Source organism: Lissotriton helveticus, chromosome 2_1 (genome assembly GCF_964261635.1).
Source record: "Lissotriton helveticus chromosome 2_1, aLisHel1.1, whole genome shotgun sequence".
NCBI classification, from domain to species: Eukaryota; Metazoa; Chordata; class Amphibia; order Caudata; family Salamandridae; genus Lissotriton; species Lissotriton helveticus.
This window is the reverse complement of record NC_136059.1, coordinates 1,541,675,885-1,541,688,670: the sequence shown is the minus strand read 5'-3', so window position 1 is coordinate 1,541,688,670 and position 12,786 is coordinate 1,541,675,885. Positions and strand designations below refer to the sequence as shown.

At 45.3% G+C, this 12,786-nt stretch overlaps 1 long non-coding RNA gene across 1 annotated transcript in view; it reads left to right on the top strand.

Annotated features, from left to right (window-relative positions):
• LOC144819839 (uncharacterized) overlaps positions 1-8,801 on the top strand; it is a 45,820-nt gene extending 37,019 nt beyond the window's left edge. The window contains exon 4 of the long non-coding RNA XR_013607592.1: positions 6,004-8,801. This is a non-coding gene — a long non-coding RNA (uncharacterized LOC144819839). The remainder of the gene's footprint in view (positions 1-6,003) is intronic.
• The last annotated feature ends 3,985 nt before the right edge of the window (positions 8,802-12,786 follow it).

Here is a 12,786-nt window from a genome sequence, read left to right as displayed (position 1 = left end):
AGTTTCGAGAATTTTCTCGTGCCTGTGAGACAGCTAATCATGTCGTCTAGATGTGGGCCAGGGTGTCGCTCACGTTCAATTGCCTTGTTAGGGATCCTCATGTCCACGCATACTCTTATCTTTGATTTGTCCTTTTTTGGGACGGCCACGATTGGTGACACCCATGGTGTCGGTCCATCTGCTCGTTCTATGATGTCCTGTTTTAGTAAGGCCTCCAGCTCTTCCTCGACTTGTGGCTGTAGGTGTATGGGCACCCTTCTGTGATGTTGCGCGACTGGTCTTATTGTTTCATCTATGTGTAGCGTTATTTGCCGTCCTTTCAGCTTCCCTAACCCTTCTATCAGTTTGGGATATTCTTTAAGAATGTTTGTTTTTCTGTCCGACATCTGATACGTCATTTCCATCAGCCCCATTACTTGTGCCGTGACGTTGCTCAACAAGCATGGCGCTGGGATGTCTCCTTGGAGCACGTGTATCTGTTCCGTTAATCTTTGATCCTTGTATCTTAATTCCTCCTTGAATTTCCCCAAGTTGATCACTGGTCGCTTTGCCCCCCATGTGAATACTTTCACTCTAGACGGCTTCAGGGTCGGTTTCACTTTCATCTTCTCGTATTCAGAGACGCACATGATATTGCACGTTGCGCCACTGTCCAACACAAATGTGGTGTCGTGTGGCCCCACTTTTATTGTGACGGACTCCGTTTGCTTTATTTTCTTTTTGTCCACCAGGCATATTACTTCATCACACTCTTCTTCCTCATCTTCTGAGTCTGTGTTGACCTCTGTCATGAGGTATAGCCGCTCCGTTTTTTCTTCTCCTTCCTCGTCCCCGGATTCTGCGGACGAACTCCTCACTCCTGTCTCAACATGTCTGATGTGTCTGCGCGTCGACATCCTCCCTCTACTTGTTCTTCCACGGTCATTTCTAAACTGTGCCCCTTGACATACACTTGCGTAGTGATCTCGTCCGTTGCATTTTCGGCACGTCTGGCCAAACGCTGGGCATGGGCCACCTCTGTGTGGGAACTCTAGTCCGCATCTGTAGCACGTTCCTTCTTGTTGCTTCCTCCCCGTCTGGCCGCCTCTGTCTTGTCTCCAGTTTCCTGTTTTGTTGTTGTTGCTCGCCATCCTATTTATTTGTTCTCCACCTCTTCCTTTGCCACGTTCCATTTCTTTCGCGTGTGCTGTTGCTCGTGCCTCTGCCCTCCCTAGTGCGAGGATGCTCTCCAATGTTATCGGTTCTTTCAATATTCTTGTTCGGAATTCTATGTCTCGACAGCCTGCGATAATCAGTAGTCTTATGGCCTGCTCGTTGTCAAATTTGTCGAATGCACAGTGAGTCACTAGTTTCCTCAACCTCGTTGCGAAGTCGTCTAGTGATTCCTCAGCTTGTTGGAAGGCAATCGTGAAACTGTATCTCTCGAAGTCGACATTTCTTTGCGGATCAAACTTTTCCGTCAGGCACTTTGTTAGCTTGTCATAGGTGTCAATGTCCGCGGCTGGCAGCGTTACCAACAGATCCTCGACCTCATCGCCCACATAGTTCAGGAATAGTCCTTTCATCTTGGCCTCCATGACATCCGTTGCGTCGGCATAGTTTTCAAAACGCCGAAGCCATTTCTCCCATATTATCCCTGTTTGCGGTTCAGATAGGCTGAATGGCAGTGGTCTTCTGTATTGCGCACTTGGTTTTGGGTCTGCCATTTCTCCTTGCTTTCTGTTGTTTCCTTTGTCTATTTCTTGTGTTCTGTGCTCTTCCTGGCACTCTTTGTCTATTTCCTGTGCTGTCTCTTCTTTTCGGTGCTCTTCCTGGCACTCTTTTGTGGTTTCCAGTGCTCCACTTGGCACTCTTCTATTCTCCGTGCTCTTCCGGCACTCTTCTATTCTCTCCTGTCTTTCTTCTTTCTTTTGACCTTTCTCTTCTTTTTCCTTCTTTTTCTTGCCTTTATTCTTTATTCCTTTCCCTTTGTTGTTTCTCCTTTGCTTTTATCTGTGCTTGTTTCTTTTGCCTTTAGAATCAGCCCTTTTCTGGGCAGATCGATTTTTCCTGGCCTCAAAATGGCCGCTGGGCTAATCTCTCTTCTTATTGGCTTCTTTTGCCTGTTTTCGAAATGGCCGCCGAGGGTCACGTGGTGCTTCGCGGCCAATCGGAATACCACCTGACTCCAAGATGGCCGCCGGACCTTCCTCGCGCGCCGATTGGCACTCGCGCCTGCCCTTAAGATGGCCGCCGAGACTCTCGGACTCTCGCGAGAGCTCGCGGCAAACGCGGCAAGTTTCTCTTCCCCTCGCGCTTCAGTGCACAGCGCTTACCGGCAGTCTTTCCTCGCAGCGGCCGGGGTGGGCTCCTGCGTCGCTGCGCTTCCTTTCCTCGGCGCTCTGTCTTCTCGGCGCTTTCTTCTCCTGGGCACAACCACAGTCTCGACGAGATGCACACGACCGTCACGCTGGTCGATGTCGCCGCCTTCGTCGCCAGTTGTCACGTCGGGCTGTTCATAGAGCACACAGGAGACGGTAAGGTGATCTCTGCTTTTCTTTATTTGCATGCATACAATCTTGTGGCATTATAGGGCGCGCTCCTGATCCCCTGACCTCCCACGCCCAAGTCCTGCTGGAGAGTGCCCTGACCTCCGCCCCTTGACCGAATGTGGTGTCCCGTGTCCTTGTCCCCCTGACCCTGGGCTACAGGGTCCTAGTGCTATCCTGTGGGCACGACACCGGCCTCCTCGTTACCTGGCCCCTCCCTTAGAAAAGAAACCTCTGAATCGGCCCCGTACCTTGCTGAGCCATGCTTCTTCCTGAGCGTGGCTGGGCGAAAAATGGTGACGGTGGCCTCCTGGCTTCTCCTTATTCGTGTCTCCTTCTCGGGCAGCTCCCGCGATGTCTCCCGAGGTCCTCAGGTGCTCTGACAGCGCTTCCAGGCGGGGGTCTTCTTCGGTGCCGTGCGTTGTGCTCTCCTTCGGTCGTCTTCCTCCTCTCCCGCCTTCGACCCCGCGTTCTTCCGGGTCAGTCTCTTTAACGTACAGCGCTGTAGTGGATACGCCAGCGCTGTCTGACGTCACGGAGGGGGATGTGTCTTCATGCAAGTCCAGGCTTTCGTTAAAGGGCCCGGCCCAATCCTGCGAAGGAGATGAAACATCAGTCACGGGGGCTGCTTCGACTGGTCCCGTGACCCCGTGACACATAACAACCGGGTAAGGAAAGAGAGCATCACCCTTCCCAGTGAACATAAATGAGGCACAGCTGATGCAAAACATTTCAGTTAGAAGTAAGTACAGTACATGGCCCGCCATACATTACACGCCCTAGCCGGGTCGCCATCAGGGAGGCCAATCAAGTCTCACTGTTCCCATCAAGCCAAGGCAGCAGCAGCCGGGACCCAGCGGACAGGGGCGTCGGCAGTTACCCACCAGCTCAATGTCCTTCCAGGGGTCAAATGCCAAAGGTCAGTACTCACTGCAGCCCGCAGCGAGCAGCCAGGCGTCCACAAGGCGGCCGCGATCAGGAAAGAATACTTATGCCCTCTGCCTTTGAATACATATGTGGATTAGCAAAATAATTGTAGTGCAGTAGTGGCTTTTATCCAGGAGGCCAATAAGACGCAACAATTCTCATTTGGATGCCTTGTTACATGAGGACCCTCAGTCACCAAATGATATACAATGATCTAAGAAAAGAAAAAGCCGAGAATCTGATTAAATGCATTAGCCTGACGTCATGTGAGAAAACATTTGTCAATTGGATACAAAATGCTGCTACTTTAAGAATTTATGCTGTGTTTTTTGCGTTTTTGTCCTTTGATTCTTTGCAGTGCATTTAAAAAAGTTAAATCCCCACTGGAAACGGCGGCTATTGTACATTACACTTTATCACCTTTTCATGGTTTTTGATTTTTGGAAAATGTAAAAAACTGTTTATTTTAAACATAGCCTCCTGTATAGTACTATACAAAAAATTAGAAAATGGTATATATCGTGTAACTAGTATGGACTGTCGCTGGTATTTTTAGCTTGTAATCAGTTCTGAAATTTATATTGTGAATTCTATGAATTTTAAACGCATTGATGTGATATGCTTTTATGGTTTTTGTTTTTAAACCGAATAAAGCTTTGAAATTTGAATTTGAGTAAGCCGAGCCCTACAAATGCTTCTATAGTGCAGGCTAAAAGTTCCTCTGGAGGGACAGTACTGTAACAAACTCTCAGACCTTCCTCTGAATTAGTCCGTGAAGGGCTATAGCAGTGTTTGAGTGGGGGTGGGGAGGGGTTATTTTAATGAAAAGTAATTTACAGTTCAGGTCACCCTGATCTGAATGTGACTGCAGCAAAAGACATAAACACAGTGCCACCATGTTACAAATGCAGAACTGCTGTTCTCTTCTTTTTTCAGAGGATGTTTGGACTTTGAGGTGTAGAGAAGTAAACTTTGGAGAGGGAGTTTTTCCAACAAAGGGGGGCGTTGTACAGTTCGAGTGCCTCGCCCCTCCCCCCCCCCCCCAGCCTTTGCAAGAGCTCAGCGTGGCTCTGGTTCCCCGCAGCTGGGATCCCAGACCTCGCTGTGTGGTCATCAGGTGTGAGAGAGAATGAAAAACACGCCGAGCCACATTTTAAACAAAGGAGAAACAAAATCTGATATTTTAGGCACGTAGATCTAGCCAAACGCAACACTCGGAGATTGCCTCGCAGTAAACAATGTAAGATGTGCAATAATGAAAATGCACGATCTATTTATTAATAATTACTTTGGACTTTGCAGGATGAAGAGCCGGATGAGAAGTGAAATGAAAAGCATGGTTCGTTCCGTAAAAGTATAAAAGAAAGATTTGCTGGCCTGCCTATGGTCAATCCAACAAAGTTAAGAAACGTATATTGCCTCCTGTTTCTTTGTCACCTTCTCCACCTACACATGTTGTCTTCCAGGGTTCACCTTGAGGCCGGAAATCAACATTGGCGACGAGGATCAGGAAGTACAAATTCAAAATTAAGACCCCGTCCCCACCAACAGCCATCTTACACTGGTGCATGCCCTGCTCGTGATTGGCTACCACTTCTGGCAACAGTCAGCCAGCCGGGTGGAGGCCTACATCTCCCACCTGAATTCACCACTGTTAGTGAACAGCCAACTGCAATCGTCCCCTCTCACTAATCAGATGGTACCTTGCTTTTCCAGGCAGCCACATCGCTATATCTTACCAACTGCCTCTACATTCCGATACAAGTGCACTGCATCTGAAAATAAGGGGGAGAAGATACATCAGCTGGAAAGTGTAGTATCCCCCAGCTTGGGAGCATGCAAATGAACATGCCACAGAGGGAGCTCTGTAATAGAGGTCTTTATACAATCACACGCTAACGTCTCATTACATCATAAATGTTAATAACCACACCTTAACACCTCCCAGCAAGTTATGTTGTTCCTCTATTGAGTCCGCCCAGAAATGCAAGGGTCCTAGCACACATAGCTCCAAGACACTTGGAACAGACTAAATTGGGTGGACATATCAGCATGTTTGAAAGAAATTAGGAAATACATGCTAATTGTGATCTGGATAACCAATTGGTCAACAAACAAGAAATATAAACTGATTGTCGTATATGCTTTTTTTCTCTCTCTTTTTCTTTTGTATGTCTCCTTTTCTATCCTGTTTGGGGTTTTACTATGCTATAGGGAGTTTGAAATGGTCTTTTAATGACTCTATTATGAATATTAGTGGTGTTTTTATCTTGTGATACAACCGAATATAGAATTTATGAATTATTGTTTGTCTTTGATGTATGGAATCTGTTTTTAAATTACTGCACGATCGTATGTTTATTTAAGAACAATAAAAATGATTTTTAAATATGGTAATTGTATGGTACAGTGAATACAATTAGGGTTGAGGCTAATGAGTAAAACCGGTTTGAGATTGGATGTGGAGACACGTATGTTTGAGAAGTTACTTACCCAAATGGAACCACTTTTAGACGTTAATGATTTTCTTACCATCTACTTCTTCTAGGGCATCTATGAAGTCATCAAACGTCCTGATCCATGCAGTCCACCCGGTGCTAATGTTCTGCTTCTTGGCGGTGTTGAACGGCGGTGGTGGTTTCAGAATTGCAACTGCATCATACTTCGTACTCCCTTCGGCAGCCATTGCAAAATCTCACTGTTCTGATGGCTTTCGTCACGTCCACAGGAACTTGCAACTTCTGCAAGCAAGAACCCGTGTTTACACTAGAGTCGTCTCGCCTGATTTTGAGGTCATAAAGTGTTTTGTCTGTTTTTGCCACTGAGTGAATTTCCGTTTCTCATTCCTGGTTATCACTGCCTTTAACGTTTGCTTTCCATGTATGATGGCTCTGTTTTTGGCGCAGCTCAGTTTGTTTTCTTCCACCATTACCAAGGAGCTCTGGCGGGCTTTCAAACTGGGCTCTTCCACAGGGCCTTCACCTTCTTCAAGGGCTGTGTCCGAGCTGAAGCGGGGCTTTGACTCCACATACAACAACTTTTAACTGCTTCTCATTGACTTGGGGGCACAAGGCACGTGCAAGCAGTTTGCTGTATCATTGCAAACTCTCAGGGAGAGCAGTCTTGCTTCTTCTTGGCACATATCCTACCTTCGATGCCAGTTGTAGTGTCCTTCCTATCCCAGGAGCATACACATTACTGCACCACACATGGAGCTCTGTCACAGATGTCTATTTTTCCCCATACAGTAACACACTACTCTCTCATTACTTCATAACAGTTAATAACCACACCTTAACATCTCCCAGCAAGTTACATAATTCCTATGTTGAGTCTGCCCAGTACCGCAACAGTCCTAGCGCACATAGTCCCAAGACACTACAGAAGGGTGACTACCCTGAATAGTGCTCTAAAGGAAGATCACTCAACCACAAATTGTGCGAAGCTCCAAGAGAGGGCTACCCGCTGTTACCTTCAATTGAGATAAGAGTGTTGTGAAATGTATTTCTCACAGTGTGCCCACCATAAGCCTCAACTGTCCATAGAAACATGCCTGCACCAAGTCATGTGTAACTGCGTGAACCTTCTTTTCTTTCTACCATTTGTTTGGACTGCCTGGGTACTATTTAGTAGTATCCAACATGAATGGTTTGGTGTGACCACCTTGAAATTTACTTTCCACAAAGACAGACGATGAAGGTGAAATATCAATGTTTCTTTGTCTGATGGGTGAAACTGTGTAAACAGGGACGAAGCTTGCTCAGTATGTTTGGGGGGCATGTGAGCTTCAGTTTTTTCAACAAACACAATGGGAAATCTTGATAATACACCTTCTATGAGAAGCAGGACATGAGGGGGGGTTAAGAGCAGGATTGTTAGGGGCACTTAAAATGCAATATTTTTCAAACTAATCAACATTTTTGAAGGCCTTCAAAAAACAGAACTGAGAAGGCCCACTTGAAACACCAGAGTACTAAGGCCAACATGGTGATACATCTACTCAAGCAATTAAACCACCACCTGATCAGCCCGACTGCCGGCCCAATACTGAAAGTTCTAAAAGCGAAACTTCTACCAGCAATCAATTATGGCTACCTGGCTTTCCCCGGGTGACAACACGCTAGCTTAAATTCAATACAATCTAAAGCTTATAAAACGGTGCTCCAAATTACAATGTCAGCAAGGAACGCAAGGCTAAGGCTGGAATTAGGCTTGGCAAGGCCCGATGTGATGTGCCAGGGGGACTTTATAAAACTTTATCTCAGGATTTTAAGGGCCCCAGCAAATTCATTAACACACCAACTGCGATTTATCTTTGAAGAGCCACACACGCTCTGGCACATCGCCCTGCATAAAGCAATAAAGGCATTGAACATAGTGGAAGAGAGCATATCGAGGCCGTAAATTCCAATAATCACCTGGAAAAGAGCTATAAATAAACAAGTTGGTGAAATTTCATTTGATCTCGATTCCAAATCCCTCCGCTCAAGTCCATACCTAGACCCGCTGAATAGCTCCTACATGGTAGGCAAAGCCCAGGTTTACCTAAGTGACGCTCTCACTCAATCAACCCGAAGTAAAATACTGTCCATGAGATTAATCACTCTAGGAATTGCGGATTTAAATCCGGCATGGCCCTGAAGGGGAGATGCCACAAATTGCAGACTTTGTCCACATAAGAAGGAATCGTGGCTGCACCTCTTATGCTGCTGCCCGAATCTCAAGGACGATCGAAGAAGACTACTGCGCCCAATCTGTAACATCTATGGAATAAAATCCTGTAGCGAAGCGTCAGCAATGTGCTTTTCCAAGTCTAGCACAATGACCCTAGCAAGACTGGGGAAATTGATCTACAGCATCAGGATCACCTTAAAAAAGGCAAATGAATTAAACAAAACTCTGGAGCAATGTATTACAAACCGAAGGAACGACAGCCAGGTGGCCTTGTAAGTGCATTGAAGCTTCTCCGTACTTCTAGCACCCAGGACAGAGCCATACAGGAAGACGTACCCATGGTCAATGGACATCTGCCACAGTTGCACAATGTCATCCATCCCCATAGAACAATGTGGGCTTTCGGACTGCCATAAAGCCCTACCATCGCATCCACAAACCCTGGGGAAGGCTGATTGTGGTGGAGCTGGGGAGGGGCGGCAAACTTCTTTCATAGGAAAAAATGTTTTAAATGGGGTTTTTTTACTCACGCTTTTAGCTGTAACATTGTAACATGATGACTGATTTTACTGTAATAATTTTAATTAATTGTACAGTTAACAATAAATACAATACAATTACAAAGTCTACAATAAAGAAAAATGTCCACAGAAACATGCCTGCACCAAGTCATATGTAACTGTGCGGACCTTCTTTTCTTTCTACCATTCGTTTCGACTGCCTGGGTACTATTCAGTAGGATCCAACATGAATGGTATGGTGTGACCACCTTGAAATTTACTTTCCACAAAGACAGAAGATGAAGGTGAAAGATCTATGTTTCTTTGTCTGATGGGTGAAGCTGTGTAAACAGGGACGAAGCTTGCTCAGTATGTTTGGGGGGCGTGTGAGCTTCAGATTTTCCAACAATCACACTGGGAAACCTTGATAATACACCGTATATGAGAAGCAGGACATGAGGGGGGCTTAAGGGCAAGATTGTTAGGGGCACTTAAAATGCAATATTTTTCAAACTAATCAACATTTTTGCAGGCCTTCAAAAAACAGAACTGGGAGAGTGTGCATTTTGTTATGGTGTGTATGTAAAAATCGCAGGTGAAATCCAACAGACAGTTCGCATTACCTGACTGAAAGCGCTTCTACCCAACTATTAACTACAGAATGCATGTTTTAGAGGTGCTTCAGATTTTCCAACAATCACACTGGGAAACCTTGATAATACACCGTATATGAGAAGCAGGACATGAGGGGGGCTTAAGGGCAAGATTGTTAGGGGCACTTAAAATGCAATATTTTTCAAACTAATCAACATTTTTGCAGGCCTTCAAAAAACAGAACTGGGAGAGTGTGCATTTTGTTATGGTGTGTATGTAAAAATCGCAGGTGAAATCCAACAGACAGTTCGCATTACCTGACTGAAAGCGCTTCTACCCAACTATTAACTACAGAATGCATGTTTTAGAGGTGTGTAACACCCCCAACCCCCCCCCCCCCACCTGTGTGTAAAACCTGTTCATGTCTCTACATGGAGCTAACCCACATTTGATTAACAACATGGTACTGGAAGCCTTGCCTAGCTTACACCCTCTGCTAACCTCTACTATGAGTGTTTAATTCTCCTTTATGCCAAGTAAGGAACAAAATTAAAGGTAAAGTTATGATTCACGTTCAACCAATTTTTACACTAATAAACACTGGTGAAACCATTCATGAGATGGCAAGATTATCATTTGTACACCTCACACCTTCCCTGAGGTCCACCACTGTTTGTAACTGTGCTTTCCTCAACTCTTTACCTCTTCCGCTCTGTGGCATCTTAATCTCACATAATGGTCACTCTTTGTGATGAACAATATTCATCACAAAGACTGGCTGCACACTACAGAGCAACTACACCTAGGGAAGTTTGGCCTTAGTTTCCATACATGCAAGCTTGATGACTAACTGGGTGAATATAGCACGTTGTTCAAAGGCTAGCTAATCAAAGTATTTATTGATGAGATTGGTTATTCTGTTGCTCAATGTCATCTATGTATTCTTCTTCACAAGAAACTGAAGCATTCTGGTGAGGTGCTCCTCTGCATGGATATGTGTCCCTGAACAAAGCAATTTGCAGGGAGTGCCACATGACATCCACGGTATGACATCCACCGTTGATGATCATGTGGTGGAGGTTAGTGGGTCACCATGACTCTACAAGAAGATCAGTACTCTGGATACCATCAGCTCCTCTGTGACCCAGACTCACGATGCAGCAGAAGCTTTTTCAACACATGTAGGTCTTTGGGGGTACAGACACATAAGTCTCAGGATCTCACGTCTAGCCAGACCGTTAGAGAATGCTGTAAGGGTGGTGCTGTCTGGCCTTTTAGGTGGGATGAATATCAGTAATATCTTTCTGGACCATGCAGCCACATTCAAAGAGCAAAAATCCGATCTAAGAATGGTGTTTCAGTGATTCTGAGTGTGAATTAACGCTTAATTGTGTTGAATGTCTGCAGCTAGCAATCAATGCCAGCCAGTGTGGCAGCAGGAGATCTCTGATACAAGATCAGTCATGCCACACTAAAGCAATGCGTAATTCCAGTCCTCATTCTACAAAAGCCATCTATTTATTATTTATTTATTTCTTTATGAGTTTCATAAAGCGCGAACTTGACCCGTTAGGGTATCAGAGTATTTTACAGGAAAATATAGCAATAAACAGAATAGGTTTAATATCAATCAGTTACAGATCGAGTAGTAGGGGACAAGGTGCAGGATACATGAGGGAGATAAGGGCATGTATTCACAGGTTACATATCCAAATACTCATGACACAATAACATATTACAGATTACATTTACAAATGTTCAAGACAAGGCTCCAAGTTTCTGATGAGGTATCTAGATAATCCGAAGGAAGGTAATAGACGGCCATAGATCTGGGCCATGGTGATGGTGGAGGCCAGGTTTCAGCTAGAAATTCACCCATAAGGAAGGCTTTGGCCTCCCTTTTGAAACGAGTCAGAGAGTGGATTCTTCTGATGTCAGGTGGGAGAGAGCTCCATATTCTTGGAGCAGCCCCAGAGAAAGCCCGATTGTACGTTTTTTTTCCCCGAAAGCGCGCAGGTTGGAGCAGGAGGTCTCTGACAGATCAGGAGTCTCTCATTTCTCCGGAAATCACAAACTGCCAGTCATAAAAGACGGGCTCCACTGATAGAAACCCACCTTTTATTACCCGTGAGCCCAAACTGAACTAGTCTGCAGTGGATACATGCCTGTCATCAAGGCCAAGGCTTCCCTCCGCGCAGTGTGGTTTCCTCATCTGGATTCCCAGGTTGAATCCTTGGTGTCAGATATCCAGTGTGCCAGACCCCTAAGCATATATGATCACAGAAGACATTCCAACAACCGCTTGGATAAGGGTTGGTGTAGATTTTGATAATCTCTCCAAGACAGTCATCACTTCTTAGCCAGGATTAGTGAGTACAAGAAGTGCCTGAGGGTGAAAATCATCGGCACAACCTCATTTAAAGAAGCTCTTCCAAACGCTAAAAAGCTGTTTACCTTTAATGGCCTGCCTCAAGAAGTGTGTACTGAGAAGTGTTCCCCACTACCAGGACAAGTTTTCTGAATACCCTAAATACATGCAACTTAAGCACATCATATGAACCCGATGCTTGTGAAAGCGGGAAAGATAAGGATTGTGTTTGCACAGCGCAGACTTGGCGCAAACTCACATTCCCACTATGTCCACTGCAAGCTTACTGTATTAATCAAAAGATTAAAATAAAATGGTATAAAACATCACGATCAGTACAAGTATCGGGTGATCCATAAAAAGTCTAAGATCATATATTTTAAAATCAAGGCATAAAAACAGTTTACTTGCATCTGGAAGCATCTGGATACAATTCAGAGTATAGGAAATATATTTCAATCCCAAAGTGATGATTTGTAAGCCTGGTCTATAAAAAGTCATTGGTATATTATTTCACTTCTGTCCTTGAGACTATCACAGCTTCAAGCGGTTTAACCCCTCCCATGCTCGGGACGGAACCGTTCCGTCACGAGCCTCGGGTGGGCTGTGCTGGTGACGGAACGGTTCCGTCACGGCCCGCTCGCCGCGCCAGCGCGGCGCGAATTCCGCACCTGCGCTGACGTTCTAATGGGCGGGCGGGTCCGTGACGGAACCGTTCCATCACAAGCACAGCTCACCTTAGAGCCGTGACGGAGCGGTTCTGTCACGAGCACGGGACCGCCGCGGGGCCCCGCCTCCCCCTTAGCGCTGCGGCGGAATAGCCGCCGCAGCGAAGGGGTTAAACAGTAGAACTTGTGTTAGCCTAATGAAAAACACTGGTGGCAAATACCTTTTCTTAAATGCAACACTTTTTTGGGTCAGTACACATATGGTTTGCAATCAATATATAAAACAGTTTGTATAAATCTATAAATCTAGATGCAAGTATAATCAAAACAGTGTATAAACATTTACATGATTACAGATTAAATGCTTTATGAGTCTAGTCAAATAATATATCAATAGCATTCTTATTGCACTATTGTTCCAGACATTGTCACAGTCTCAACTCTCGAGCAACCTCTACAGTTAAACTCATTTGACCTTCTATAAATCTTTTGGAGCCAGCTTTCCTTGGAACATGCATATATAGTGC